This window comes from Carcharhinus amblyrhynchos, chromosome 27 (genome assembly GCF_965287045.1).
Source record: "Carcharhinus amblyrhynchos chromosome 27, sCarAmb.v2.hapA, whole genome shotgun sequence".
NCBI classification, from domain to species: domain Eukaryota; kingdom Metazoa; phylum Chordata; class Chondrichthyes; order Carcharhiniformes; family Carcharhinidae; genus Carcharhinus; species Carcharhinus amblyrhynchos.
Genome location: NC_137350.1, coordinates 35697658 through 35713111, shown reverse-complemented (window position 1 = coordinate 35713111; position 15454 = coordinate 35697658).

Genomic DNA, 15454 nt, shown 5'->3' with positions numbered 1-15454 from the left:
ACCACTGCTGTGAAGTGCCCTGGGCCTCTTTGGGTGCTAAACAAATGCAAGTGAACATAAGAACATAAGAAATAGGAGCAGGAGTAGGCCATCTGGCCCCTCGAGCCTGTCCCCCCATTCAATATTTCGCACAGCATGGACACCACGGTGTGCAAAATGGAAGATTAATTTTTGGCTAAGATTGAGTGCAGGATGGGGTGCAAACCAAAAGAGGAAATGCCGGAAAATCTCAGCAGGTCTGTAAGGAGACAAGAGAGCTGATGTTTCGAGCCTAGACGACCCTTTGTCAAAGCTAAAAGGCTTTGTCGAAGCCTTATCTTGTTGGCTTGGATCTAGTTTTGTCTTTTATGGGGACCATGAATTGGATTCAGCTGGATTTTGAACTTGGAGTGAGATTTTCCAGTCTCTCTGCTGCGTGCTTCCCGCTGGCAGGAGGTGGCATGTTGTTTGCAAGCGACGGGATTCTCTGCTGCTACCCCACATTAGGAAGTCTGACAACACCAGGTTTAAGTGTTAAATTAAAAGCGGAGGAATTTAGAGTAGCTAAGAGCAGTGGGCGAGAAGAGGATTGGGAAAGGTTTAAATGTCAACAAAGATTGACAAAAAAGTTGATAAAGGAGGGTAGAAGAAGCTATGAAGCTGGGCTAGCACTTAATATAAAAAAGGATAGCAAGAGTTTTTATAAATATATAAAAAGGAAGAGGCTGGCTAGGGTGAACGTTGGTCCCTTAGCGGATGAGAAAGGGGACCTAGTGGTAGGGGATGGGGATATGGCTAAGGTCTTGAATAACTTTTTTGTTTCTGTCTTCACGGAGGAGGACGTGAATAATTTGCCGGGTGTTAGCGATGGAAAGGTGGTAGGACTGGAGGGTCTTAATGACATTACTGTTACTAGAGAGGTGGTGCGCGACAGACTGGAGGGGCTGATTGTGGACAAGTCCCCAGGACCGGATGGAATGCATCCGAGGGTTCTGAAAGAAATGGCGGAGGTGATAGTGGATGCCTTGGTGGTTATTTTCCAGACGTCGCTGGATTCCGGGGAAGTGCCGGGGGATTGGAAAACGGCTAATGTTACGCCGTTGTTTAAGAAGGGTGCCAGGCAAAAGGCGGGGAATTACAGGCCGGTTAGTTTAACGTCTGTGGTAGGTAAAATGTTAGAATCCGTCATTAAGGAGGAAATTGCGAGGCATCTTGAAGGGAATTGCTTGATAGGGCAGACGCAACACGGTTTCATTAAAGGGAAGTCGTGTCTGACAAATTTACTGGAGTTCTATGAGGATGTGTCTAGGGCGGTGGATAGAGGAGAGCCGGTGGATGTGGTCTTTCTGGATTTTCAGAAGGCGTTTGATAAGGTACCTCACAAGAGGTTACTGCAGAAGGTCAGAGGACATGGAGTTGGGGGTAGGGTGTTAGCGTGGATAGAGGATTGGTTGTCAAATAGGAGGCAGAGAGTGGGGGTCAATGGGTGCTATTCGGATTGGCGGTTGGTGACTAGTGGGGTGCCCCAGGGGTCGGTGCTGGGGCCTCAGCTATTTACCATTTATATAGATGATCTGGAGGAGGGAACCGAGTGTAGGGTGTCGAAATTTGCTGATGACACCAAGATTGGGGGAAAGGCAAATTGTGCGGAGGGTGTGGAGAGTCTGCAGAAGGATCTAGATAGGCTGGGTGAATGGGCCAGGAAATGGCAAATGGAATTTAATGTTGGCAAGTGTGAGGTGGTCCACTTTGGTAGGAAGAATGGTAGGAAGGACTATTACTTACGTGGCGAAAAACTGCAGCAGGCGACGGTGCAGAGGGACCTCGGGGTCCTTGTGCATGAGTCGCAAAAACCCAGCCTGCAGGTGCAGCAGGTGGTCAGGAAGGCGAATGGGATGCTGGCCTTCATAGCGAGGGGGATTGAATATAAAAGTAGGGAGGTCTTGCTGCAGCTGTATAGGGCATTGGTGAGGCCGCAGCTGGAGTACTGTGTGCAGTTTTGGGCGCCGCACCTGCGCAAGGATATTTTGGCCTTGGAGGGAGTGCAGAGGAGGTTTACTAGGCTGATACCGGAGTTGAGGGGGTTGAGCTATGAGGAGAGGCTGAATAAACTAGGCTTGTACTCGTTAGAGTTTAGAAGAATGAGGGGAGATCTCATTGAGACGTATAAGATGATGAATGGGATGGATAGGATAGAGGTGGAAAGACTCTTCCCGCTCAAAAAAGACAGTAGGACTAGGGGGCACAGCCTCAAGATAAAGGGGGGGCAGTTCAGAACGGAGTTGAGGAGGAACTTCTTCACTCAAAGGGTGGTGAATCTCTGGAATTCTCTGCCCGTTGAAGTGGTGGAGGCTGCCTCGCTAAATATTTTTAAGAAGCGGGTTGATGGGTTTTTGATAAGAGAGGGGATTAAGGGTTATGGGGAGAGGGCGGGAAAGTGGAACTGAGCCACGACGGATCAGCCATGATCTTGTTGGGTGGCGGGGCAGGCTCGAGGGGCCGGATGGCCTGCTCCTGCTCCTATTTCTTATGTTCTAAGTCCAACCGATTTATTTGATAGCAAACTCACAAGCTTTCGGGGTTTCTCCCTTCGTCAGGTGAGAAGGGACAAACCCCGAAAGCTAGTGAGTTTATTATCAAATATATCGGTTGGACTTAAACCTGGTGTTGTCAGACTTCTTACTAGTCCAACGCCAGCATCTCCACATCATGGCTACCCCACATTGGCAGGAAACCTGCAGGCAGGGGTGTGCTCCCGGTGGGACTGGAGAATCCCCCCCAGGCGTGAACTGCTGGAGAATTCCATCCCTGGTTTTTGGAGCAAGCAAGGAATGGATTTGAGTTTGCCTGGTCCATTCTGAGCACTGGCTTTGTAACTTTAAGAATGGAGTGGGAAAGAAGATAAAAAGCAGACGATTTCGGGTTCGCCCAGTCCATTCTGAGCATTGGATTTGTAATAATGGGGGCTTTTTTTTAAGGAAGACCAATTGAACTCGTGTGCATTCGCAGCAATGTTGTTTGCAACAGAAAAAAAAAGCAACGAGGGTGAAGAACCGTGGCGTTATGGTTCGATACAAAGGCTATTTTAAATTATGTTCGTGAGCGATCATTCGGTGTAAACAGTTGTGGAGGGTCAGTCACCCTCTCTTGCCTGTCATCGTGCCAGCACCAATCGTAGCCCTGGGGGCAGAGCCAGGTTTTATCAACAAGAAAGCATCGCCAACCAATGCAGCAATCGCGAACAGACCGAGCATTTTCCTGCGGCGAAGACGAGGCATTTTTTTGTTTTAAAACAAGATTAACAGTAAAGTACATGCTGTAACAGGACGTTTATTCAGAAATATAAACGGCACGGATTATTGAATGGTATCTGGTTTCGGTTCCCCCCCCCCCCCCCCTCCTTTGGGGCAACATTCCATCTCAATGTTTCATTTTATCCTCGACCCAGGTTCACAACTCGGTTACAGAAATCTGGCAGGGAATTGCTGCTTTAAAGAATCAAGTCGTTTTTTAAACAACACAGACACACACAGCTATTGTCTCGGGGTGGAAATTAAGAAGGGGGACAGGGGTGAAACAGACAAAGATATGGCGGAACTTTAACAAAAAATCAATTCCAAGAAGCCAGATAGAGACGAGTTGAGACTTGGGACGGTGGGGGGGCATTTCCTCTGAATGAGAGAGGATAGAACGTCAACAAATCATCAAATTCTCATTAAATTGTATCACTTAAATCAAACGGAGGTGGAAATGTTGCCCCCTTCCTCTTTCTTTCGTAATTATAAGAGGGCCAAAACTTTGGGGTTTATTCCAGCAACAGAATTTATTAATAAACCCCAAACTTTTGCCCCTCTTCTCATGGGGGGGGGGTCCAAAAAAACCCCTGCCTCAAAATAATGACCGGCGTGTGCTGAAATTAAATGAGGTTTAATTCCGATCAAATGGTTCATTTTAAAGGCTAGGGAGAGGGTGGAGATCCTTCCCCCTCCCGGCACGCAGCCTGAACCCAGTGTCCCCCACGCTGAAGCTGGGTTTAAATTCACTACACGTTGTATTAAAACGCGAAGTAACAAGAAAATGGCAACATTTCAGGGCCCGGATTGACAGCTTCCGGCTCGCCCACTTGCTTACCCACAATCCCCTTCAAAAGAATGTATAAAAAAAAATTTTTAGTTTGTAAGATCTACCCTAGCATTTTAGTCAGCGAGGCAGTGCGGTCTTAAGCTCCTCAGATCACTCGGAGTGGCCCCATGTCCTTGTGGGTTCTTTCCCAGTCAGCATGGAGGGTGCAAGTCAGGGTGCAATGGTGCTCCAATAATGTCTCTCCCCACACTTGTCAGTAACCCTCTCTCCCCACCACCCCCGTCCTTGATAGTACAGACGTTTTGAGATTGAATGGGGCTCCATCTAGCCTTCCCACAACTTCTGACCCCCTCTCCCTTTCCCCAAAGGCACTGACTCATAATGGGTTAAAGCTGCTTCCCCTCCCCACTGCTCTCCAATATCTTGACCAAGGCTCATTGATTATGAGTGGGGCTATTTGGCCCTGGCAGGCATCACAGATCAGCCCCACTGCCAAGTTCAATCACCCTCCACATACAGTTATACAGAGAATCATAGAATTTCTATGATGCGGAGATGCCGGCATTGGACTAGGGTAGGCACAGTGAGTAATCTCAAACACCAGGTCGAAGTCCAACAGGTTTATTTGGTAGCATGAGCTTTCGGAGCAGCGCTCATGTTGCCAAATAAACCTGTTGGACTTTAACCTGGTGTGAGACTAGACTTTCTACATTGCAGACAGAGGCCATTCAGCCCATTGAATCTGCAGCAACTCTCAGCACATTGCCCTGGCCCAACACCCGCCCCCCCCCCCACCCCTTCACACACTATCCCCCTAGTCCTATCCCTGTAAATCCACCTAACCTGTACATCTTGGACACTAAGGGGCAATTTAGCACTGCCAATCCACCTAACCACACAACTTTAAACATAAAAATCATAGAATCCCTCCAATGCAGAAGGAGGCCATTCGGCCCATCAAGCCTGCACTGAAAACAATCCCATCTGGGTCCTATCCCCATAATGTCTTATATTTACCCTGCTAATCCTCCTGACACTAAGCATCAATTTAAAATGGTCAATCAACCTAACCCTCATATGCTGGGACTGTGGGAGAAAACCAAAGCACCCGGAGGAAATCTACGCAAACACAGGGAGAACATGCAAACTCCACACAGACAGTGACCTGAGGCCAGAATTGAACCTGGGTCCCTGGCCCTGTGAGGCAACAGTGCTAATCACTGTGCCACTGTGCCAACATGTTCCAGCAAATGTCAGGGAGTGGAACTACTGGCTAATTTAAAAGATAAAAGAAAGGCTTGCATTTATATAGCACCTTTTGTGTTCACCAAAGTGTTTTCCAGTCAATTAAGTAAATAATTTCTTCTGTAAATGTGGTCATTGTTAGAGTGGAGGAAATTCAGCAGTCAATTTGTACACAGCAAGATCCCATGTGTAGTAATACGCTAATTACCACAGGATCAGTTTTTTCTGATGAAGATGGAAGGATAAATATTGGTCAGGGCATGGAGATGACTAGGGGGAACAAATTTTCCGTTACTTTACCTACAATGACCAAATTTCAAAAGCATTTCATTGGCTGCAAAGCACTTTGGGATGACCTGAGATTGTAAAAGGTGCTATATAAATGCAGATCATTGTATAAGGAAGAGCAAGGGAGTTCTTCCCAGCTCCTGGCCATTACCTATCCCACAAACAACACTTAAAACAGATTAGCTGGTCATTACCGCATGGCTGTTTGTTGGAGTTCAAATATTTTTGCTTATTCAGTCATGGAATGTGGATGTCATAAGAAACATAAGAAATAGGAGCAGGAGTAGGCCATCCAGCCCTTCGAGCCTGCCCCGCCATTCAATAAGATCATGGCTGATCTGTCGCTGCTCAGTTCCACTTTCCCGCCCTCTCCCCATAACCCTTAATCCCCTCTCCTATCAAAAACCCATCAACCCTCGTCTTAAAAATATTTAGCGAGGCAGCCTCCACCACTTCAACGGGCAGAGAATTCCAGAGATTCACCACCCTTTGAGTGAAGAAGTTCCTCCTCAACTCCGTTCTAAACCGCCCCCCTTTTATCTTGAGGCTGTGCCCCCTAGTCCTACTGTCTTTTTTGAGCGGGAAGAGTCTTTCCACCTCTATCCTATCCATCCCATTCATCATCTTATACGTCTCAATGAGATCTCCCCTCATTCTTCTAAACTCTAACGAGTACAAGCCTAGTTTATTCAGCCTCTCCTCATAGCTCAACCCCCTCAACTCCGGTATCAGCCTAGTAAACCTCCTCTGCACTCCCTCCAAGGCCAAAATATCTTTGCGCAGGTGTGGCGCCCAAAACTGCACACAGTACTCCAGCTGCGGCCTCACCAATGCCCTATACAGCTGCAGCAAGACCTCCCTACTTTTATATTCAATCCCCCTCGCTATGAAGGCCAGCATCCCATTCGCCTTCCTGACCACCTGCTGCACCTGCAAGCTGGGTTTTTGCGACTCATGCACAAGGACCCCAAGGTCCCTCTGCACCATCGCCTGCTGCAGTTTTTCGCCCCGTAAGTAATAGTCCTTCCTACCATTCTTCCTACCAAAGTGGACCACCTCACACTTGCCAACATTAAATTCCATTTGCCATTTCCTGGCCCATTCGCCCAGCCTATCTAGATCCTTCTGTAGACTCTCCACACCCTCCGCACAATTTGCCGTTCCCCCAATCTTGGTGTCATCAGCAAATTTCGACACTCTACACTCGGTTCCCTCCTCCAGATCATCTATATAAATGGTAAAAATGGTGAGGCTAGCGCCTACATCCATCCTTAACTGTCCCAGAGAAGGCGGTGGTGGGCTAGAGTCATGGACTGTGCAAACTGTTTGCCATACTTCCCTACATTGCAACAGTGACTGCATTTCAAAGATACCTCATTGCTTGTAGAGCACTTTGAGATATCCCACAGTTGTAAAAGGTACTACATAAATGCAAGCTCTTTATGCAATATGTCTTTTAATTTAATGGGGGTGAAAATGGAACTGCAAAGGAAAGCTGGGGGCATAACAAGCTGCCAATTCAACAAGATCCCCCTTCAAGTTATTTGCGTAAACCAATTTCACCTCCAGTTTTTTTCCAAAGGAAGAGGACATATCGATCAGTAAGGGGGTCAGGGATAATGGGGATAAGGCAGGAGAATGGGGATGAGAAAAATATATCAGCCATGATTGAATGGCAGAGCAGGCTCGATGGGCTGAGTGGCCTAATTCTGCTCCTCTGTCTTATCGTCTTACATTCATTCACTGTGTTCACTGGAGGTGATAGTAAAGTAGCATCAGGAGCAGGAGAAGGCCAATCAGCCTCTTGAGCCTGTTCTGTCATTCAATTACAATCAATCATAGCTACTCTCCACCTCAAATCCAATTCCGTTCTTTTGCTCCATACATCTTTGTTACCCTTACCCAACAAAGGTCTACTTGAAGGCTCCAAATTTCCTTAGCCCTCACAGCTGTTTTCTACCAAGAGATTTCCAGATTTACTCCCCTTTGTGTGATAACGCACATCCTGATTTCATTATTGAATGGTCCAGTGTAATTTAATGATTACATTCCCTGATTTTTAATCCCCCACCAGAGGAAATGGATTCTTGTTATCTGTCTTGTTGAGTCTGCACCAACTCTCTGAAAAGCATCTTACCCTGGCCCAACATCCCATTCTATTCCCATAACCCCATACATTTACCATGGCTAATCCACCTGACCTACTCATCTTGGGACACTAAGGGGAAATTTAGATATGGCCAATGCACTGAACATCTTTGGAGTATGGGAGGAAACCTGAGCGCCCAGAGGAAACTCACGCAGATACGGGGAGAATGTGCAGACTCCACACAGACGGTGAGCCCAGCCGGGAATCGAACCCAGGTCCATGGCGCTGTGAGGCAGCAGTGCTAACCACTGTGTTGCTGTAACACAGGTGGAATGGGAGTACCTGCCAGGAATGTGCTTGCTGGAGTTTCCCAACATGCTACTGCTTAGCCATCTGGGCAGGAAAATCTTCTGTTGAATTTTTGTTCTGTACCGAGCCAGCTGATTCCAGTCAGCAAATGATCGCAGAGCTAAAAGGATAAGAAAATAAATTCATTGTCCACAAACAACAACAATTGACTTGATGTAGCACCTATGCCTTATCAAAGCCATTCCAAGATTCTTCAAAGGGACATTATGAAACAAAAAGTGGCACAGTAGTTAACACTACTGCATCGCAGCTCCAGGGACCCAGGTTCAATTCTGGCCTCAGGTCACAATCTGTGTGGAGTTTGCATGTTCTCCCCATGTCTGCGTGGGATTCCTCCGGGTGCTCCGGTTTCCTCCCGCATTCCAAAGATGTGCTGGTTAGGTGGATTGGCCATGTTAAATTGCCCCTTAGTGTCAGGGGATGAGAACCGTAAATATGTGGGGTTACGGGGATAGGGCCAGGCTGGGATTTTTGTCGGTGCAGACTCAATGGGCTGAATGGCCTCCTTCCATAGTGTAAGGATTCTATGGTAAAATTAGCATTAAGCCACAAGGATATATTGGGACACATGATCAGAAGCTTCTTTGAAAATCTGGGTTTAAGGAAGTTCTTATTGGAGGAGAGAGAGCAGGTGCAAGGTGGAGACATTATCAAGGGGATTACAGAAGTTAGGGCCAAGGCAGCTGAGGGCATGGCTCCCAATGATGGAGGGATTAAAAGCTGGGATGCACAAGATGTGAGACTTGAAGAGTGAAGATTTCAGAAGTGACATCAAAACTGAAAATGCTGGAAAAACTCAGCAAGTCTAGCAACTTCTGTGGAGAGAGAAATAGAGTTAATGTTCCAAGTTCTATTTGACTCTTTGCGAGAATGGTTTCTCTGTCCACAGCGGCTGCCAGACCAGCCCAGCTTTTCAGGGATGCACTGTTTTCCTTTCAGCATCTCATTGAATGGCGGGGCAGACCCCAATGGGCCGAATGGCATACTCTTGCTCCTACATGTTTTTTAAGTTCATTTATTAGTGTCACAAGTCGGTTTACATTAACACTGCAATGAAATCCCCTAGACGCCACATTCCGGCACCTGTTCAAGTACACTGCGGGGGAATTTAGCATGGCCAATGCACCTAATCAGCACATCTTTCGGACTATGGGAGGAAACCGGAGAACCCGGAAGAAACCTATGCAGACACAAGGAGAATGTGCAAACTCCGCTCAGACATGACCCAAGCCGGGAATCGAACCCGGGACGCAGCAGTGCTAAACACTTTGCTACTGTGCTGCCCTTATTCTTTGATTTTGGAGATCTCAAAGTATTCTGACGCTGGAGAAGATGCAGAGATAGGGAATGGACTGACACCGGAGCGATTTGAAAACAAGGATGAGAATTTTAAAATCCAAGAATTGTTGGGGTGGGTGTAATGCACTTCTTAGCACGAGTACGAAGGTGATGAGTAAATGGGACTTGAGGCAAATTAGGAACCAGGCAGTATTAACTGTGTAGAAAGGAAATATATCTGTATGTTAGGTGAGAACAAGGAACAGGCTGAGCTGTGAGGTTTTTCAAGTCATAATCGCCTGTTGACTCTGCTTTCCGAGTTGACATTTGGCTTATAGTCAGTCATCAAAGAGCAGTTTGTATAGCTTTGGGCAGCGTGGTGGCACAATGGTTAGCACTGCTGCTGCCTCACAGCGCCAGGGATCCAAGTTCGATTCCTGACTTGGGTCACTGTATGTGTGGAGTTTGCATGTAGTCTCTGTGTCTCTGTGGGTTTCTTCTGAAAGACATGCTAGTTAGGTACATTGTCCATGCTAAATCTCCCTCAGTGTACCCGAAGAGGTGCTGGAGTGTGGCGGCTAGGGGATTTTCACAGTAGCTTCATTGCTGTGTTAATGTAAGCCTACTTGTGACACTAATAAAATAAATTTTTCCCATGGTTTATTTTCAGGAGCAGTGCAACGAGGAATATCAGTCAGAAAATGGATGCAAAAATAATTCACTGTCACACGACTGTATCAAGTTATCGAAACACATCGACAGGCAACAGAAACTTTGCAAGCACTGCTACCACATCATTTCTGGCTTGCCACCCAGTGGTGCTTCACATGACTCGGACCTGCTGATGCAAATTAGCTTGTTCGTTCCATATTGCAACGAAGCAGAAATCTGCATAAATTGCATCCCGCAGAGCACTACTTACTAGCATATGTTGTGTGGTATCAGAAGACACATTGACCTGTGAGGCTCATTCACACAATCCAATTATTTATGTCGTTTCCAATCAAACAAATTGCTGGGTTAAACATTGTTGTTAATACATAACTGATTCCGAAAAATTGTTCATCTTCGTATTCTTTTCTTATTTGACCTCCTACTGCCACTCACTATGGAAGAAACCAGACAAACAACCCCCTCCCAATAGGGGAAGTCGATGGCCTCGTGATATTATCGCTAGACTATTAATTCTTTTATTTTATTATTCGTTTATGGGACAAGGGTATTGCTGGCTGGGCCAGCATTTATTACCCATCCCTGAGGGCATTTAAAAGTCCACCACATCGCTGTGGGTCTGGAGTTACACGTAGGCCAGACCAAATAAAGGATGACAGATTTCCTTCCCTGAAGGTCATTAATGAACCTGGTGGGGTTTTCCTGACAATTAGCAATGAATTTTTGGTCATCAGATTTTTATTGAATTCAAATTCCTGCTATGTTGGGATTTGAACCCTGGTCCCCAGAAAGTTAGCTGAGTCTCTAGATTACTAACCCAGCAACAATACCACTATACCACCACCTCCCCAATTCAGACACTCAGCTAATGTTCTGGGGATCCGGGTTCGAATCCCACCATGGCAGATGGTGGAATTTGAATTCAATTAAAAAAATCTGGAATTAAGAATCTATCTATGACAATGAAACCATTGCCAATTGTCGGGAAAACCCATCTGGTTCATTAATGTCCTGTAGGAAAGGGAACCTGCCATCCTTACCTGGTCTGGCGTACATGTATCTCCAAAGCCACAGCAATGTGGTTGACCCTCAACTTCCCTCTGAACAGGGGCAACGAGTCATGGGCAACAAATGCTGGCCCAGCTGGTGATGTTCACCCACATATGAATAAAAAAAGTGTTGTTATGGCACCAGATTCATAATGGCAAATGAAGGCATTCTACAGATCTTCACCATGTAACTCTGACAGTGGTTCATCTGAGCAAGGAGTTCATCAAATGGAGAATTGCCAGCATAGACCTATGTTCTATTCATAGCTGACCGTGCCACCTTGGAACATTCATGCCAACCATCCATAGTATTTTCTAAAGAAAAGCAATGCAAGATTGAAATGCTTTGCCACAGACAATGGGAACAGGTGTGGACCATTCTGGCCCTGAAGCCACTTTCCCCATTCCATTGAGTAACAATTGCTCTGTAACTCTGTTTACCCATCTTGATCCAAGTCCCTTGATGCCTTTATTTAATACAGAGATACTGATCTCGATCTTGACAGCTTCCATTGACCCTGAATCCATCTTTTCAGGAAGCAGGTTTCAGATTTCCACTATCCTTTGTATGAAAACGTTTCCTGGTTTCACTTGACCCAGCATTATTTTAAGATTGTGCCCTATTGTTTTGGAGAAGTTGATACAGTTTGGGTGGCACAGTGGTTAGTACTGCTGTCTCACAGCACCAGGGACCCAGGGTTCAATTCCCAGCTTGGGCCACTATCTGTGCAGAATTTGCACATTCTCCCTGTGTCTGCGAGGATTTCCTCTGGGCGCTCCGGTTTCCTTCCACAGTCCGAAAGTGCTGGTTAGGGTGCATTGGCCATGCTAAATTCTCTCTCATGTAACCTGAACAGGTGCCGGAGTGTGACAACTTGGGGATTTTCACAGTAACTTCATTGCAGTGTTAATGTAAGCCTACTTGTGACACTAATAAATAAACTTTAAAACTTTAAACTCGATTCTGGCCTTGGGTGACTATCTGTGCAGAGTTTGCATGTTCTCCCCATATCTGTGTGGGTTTCCTCTGGACTCTCCGGTTCCCTCCCACAATACAAAGATGTTCAGGTTAGGTGCATTGGCCATGATAAATTTCCCTTTAGTGTCCCAAGATGTGTAGGTTAGGTGGATTAGCCATGGTAAATGTGTAGAGTTATGAGGAATAGTGTGGGGGTGATAGCCTGGGTAAGATACTCTAAGAAGCCTCACAACAGCAGGTTAAAGTCCAACAGGTTTATTTGGTAGCACAAGCCACAAGCTTTCAGAGCGCTGGTCCTTCATCAGGCACTCCCCCGATGAAGGAGCAGTGTCTATAAGCTTGTGGCTTGTGCTACCAAATAAACCTGTTGGACTTTAACCTGCTATAGTGTGAGTACTTGCCATTGCCCCAGTCCAATGCTGGCATCTCCATATCATTAGATGCTCTGTCAGAGAGTCAGTGCTGACTTGATGTGCTAAATGGCCTCCTTCTGCACTATAGGGATTCTATGGTACAGAATGTTGCATCTTTTAAGGGACAAGTGTAAGAGAAAGATACAGGGTTTTGAGAAGACAGCGGAAAACTTCTACCTTGTTCTAACAAAGAGCCAAGTAGCCTCCTTTCATTCTGCAAAAGTCTGTGTTGCCTCGAGATAACTTCAGCAAAAACACTTCTGCATATTCATAACCACTTCAGAAACTCTGCCCCACAACATGCATCCGTCAGCCTATTGTAAAGGAAATGCGAGGCATCCAGTACCTCAGTAAGAGACACACCTTTCCAAGGGCCAAGTGCCTTAGTTCTGATAAGTGGGGAACACTGTCAGTACTTAAGAATAGGAGATCATACTGGAGAAGAATTTGTGTTTTATTTATTTCAAATCAATAAACAGCTGAGGTGCTAAGAATTATAGCCCACAGTATAAAACAAATGCTGATCATGATCAGAGATTACTTCAAACATCACAGTGCTAAAACAGATCATTCAGACCATTGCGTCAGCAGCAATATTTTACTTCTATTGAATCTAAGCTCACACTGCTACTCATTCCTCATTATCTCTCCAACATTTTCTGAAGAACTTATGGATTTGTAGCAGAGAGTTCCACCTTTTAACCATCCTCTATGTTAAAAAAAACTTCCCTTTAATCTTTATGCGATAATCTTCAATCAATGTTATTTTATTACTTCAGGCTATTAATACAATTCTTTTACTAGTGTCACAAGTAGTCTTACATTAACACTGCAATGAAGTTACTGTGAAAATCCCCTAGTCGCCACACTCCAGCACCTGTTTGGGTGCACTGAGGGAGAACTTAGCACGGCCAATGCACCTAACCAGCACGTCTTTTGGACTGTGGGAGGAAACTGGAACACTCGGAGCAAACCCATGCAGACATGGTGAGAATGTGCAGACCCTGCACAGACAGTGACCCAGGCTGGGAAGCGATCCCGGATCCCTGGCACTGTGAAGCAGCAGTGCTAACCACTGAGCCACTGTACCGTGGACCTATATCCATGGACGTATATCCATATGGACCTATATCCATAAGAACATAATAAGAACACAAGAACATAAGAAATAGGAGAAGGAGTAGGCCAACTAGCCCTTCAAGCCTGCCCCGCCATTCAATAAGATCATGGCTGATCTGAAGTGGCTCAGTTCCACTTTCCCGCTTTCTCCCCGTAACCCTTAATTCCCTTGTCTACCAAAAACCTATCTACCCGTGCCTTAAATTATAAATTATCCATACATGTATGGACCTATACATATTTATACTATATATACATATTGGTCAGTTGTTTAACAAATGATTGCTTCGTTTAGCAAAATTATTGGAATGAAAATGGACAGCTACATAAAGTTAGTAAGTGCAAAACAACCAGGAAACCGAAGCAAAGTTGTCCCATTTAAGCTATGGGATGCTCTCGCTAACATGAACTGGTTCACCTGTCCCAATATATAGCTCTATGTCACATTTTGTTTGACGTCACGTTGGCATGACTTACCTCACCTAGAAGTGAACCTGTCGGGAGGGTCTACCCGTGGTGGAAAGCTAAGTAAAGCCTCCTGGCGGAGAGGGACATAGTCAGGCAGTGGCCTGGCGCTGCCCCAGAGCACTGCCCCTTGGCACAGGTTGGCACTGCCATGCACCTGCATTAAGGGACGGGCCCCAGTGGGAGCCTGATGGAGGGGAGGGAATTAATTGATACACAGTGGTGGCTGGGAGCAGATAGAGGAGCAAAGGATGCCAGTGATGGCCGTTGGGGGGCAGAGGGGGGAGGTTGGAGCTGGTTCCAATTTTGTAGGGGGTGCGGGGGTGCAGCGAAGGGACCAATGATTGGGGGAGGGGGTGGGTAAGAAGGGGTCAGTGATTGGGGTGAGGGAAGAGAACTGCCGACTCTGATCAAGGGTGGGGACGGGAGTCCCTGAGACCTCAGTGGTGGGCTGGGGTGGAGAGGAGGGGAGGGGGTGGTGGGCTGGAGGAAGGTTTGAACATATTCTGATTGGGAAGCCCTTTAAAGATGGTGCCCCAGGCTTTGCAGCATGTTGAAGCTCAACACCCTCCCCGCTCCTCACAACATGACCACATGAAAATGCCCCCTTGATTTTCTTTGGCAGATTGTCATTAGATTTTGAGCGATAGCTGGCATGGTTCTCCAGAGAGAAACATGCCTGTTTCCTTGCTGGCAATAACACTGCCAATTTTTAGTGAGATTCCCCCCACTGGGTGGAATTTTATGCACCCTCCCACTGGTGGGATTTTTTGTTCCTGCCAAAGTGAACGGACCTTTGAACTCCTCGGACAATTCCACCCATAAACTCTGCTTCCCTCTCCAGAGATTACCTTCTGGCATCTGCTGTGTTTTCCTTTTAACTTGTTGCTGTTATCGTTGTTCTGCCTCTCCTCCTGCAAGACATTCAATAAAAACCTACTCCTTGGTAATAATATAGCATGTTTACTTATTTATTAGTGTCACAAGTAGGCTTACATTAACACTGCAATGAAGTTACTGTGAAAATCCCCTAGTCACCACACCCTGGCGCCTGTTCGGGTACACTGAGGGAGAATTTAAGCACGGCCAATGCACCCTAACCAGTACGTCTTTCGGACTGTGGGAGGAAACCAGAGCACCTGGAGGAAACCTGCACAGACACGAGGAGAATGTGCAGATTCTGCACAGGCAGTTACCCAAATTGAATTGAACCCAGGTCCCTGGCTCTGCGAAGCAGCAGTGCTAACCACTCTGCCACCATGCCACCCCTATCTTTAAGTAGTTCCCATCAAATATTGTCTGATAATGCTCCCTCCAAGCATGTTGGGACATTAAAGGTGCTTTCGGAATTAAGCTGTTGTTGTTGGCATAAAACAGTAGATTATAAGTTACAGGAAGTCACTGATTTAACTATATAGTATTAGCA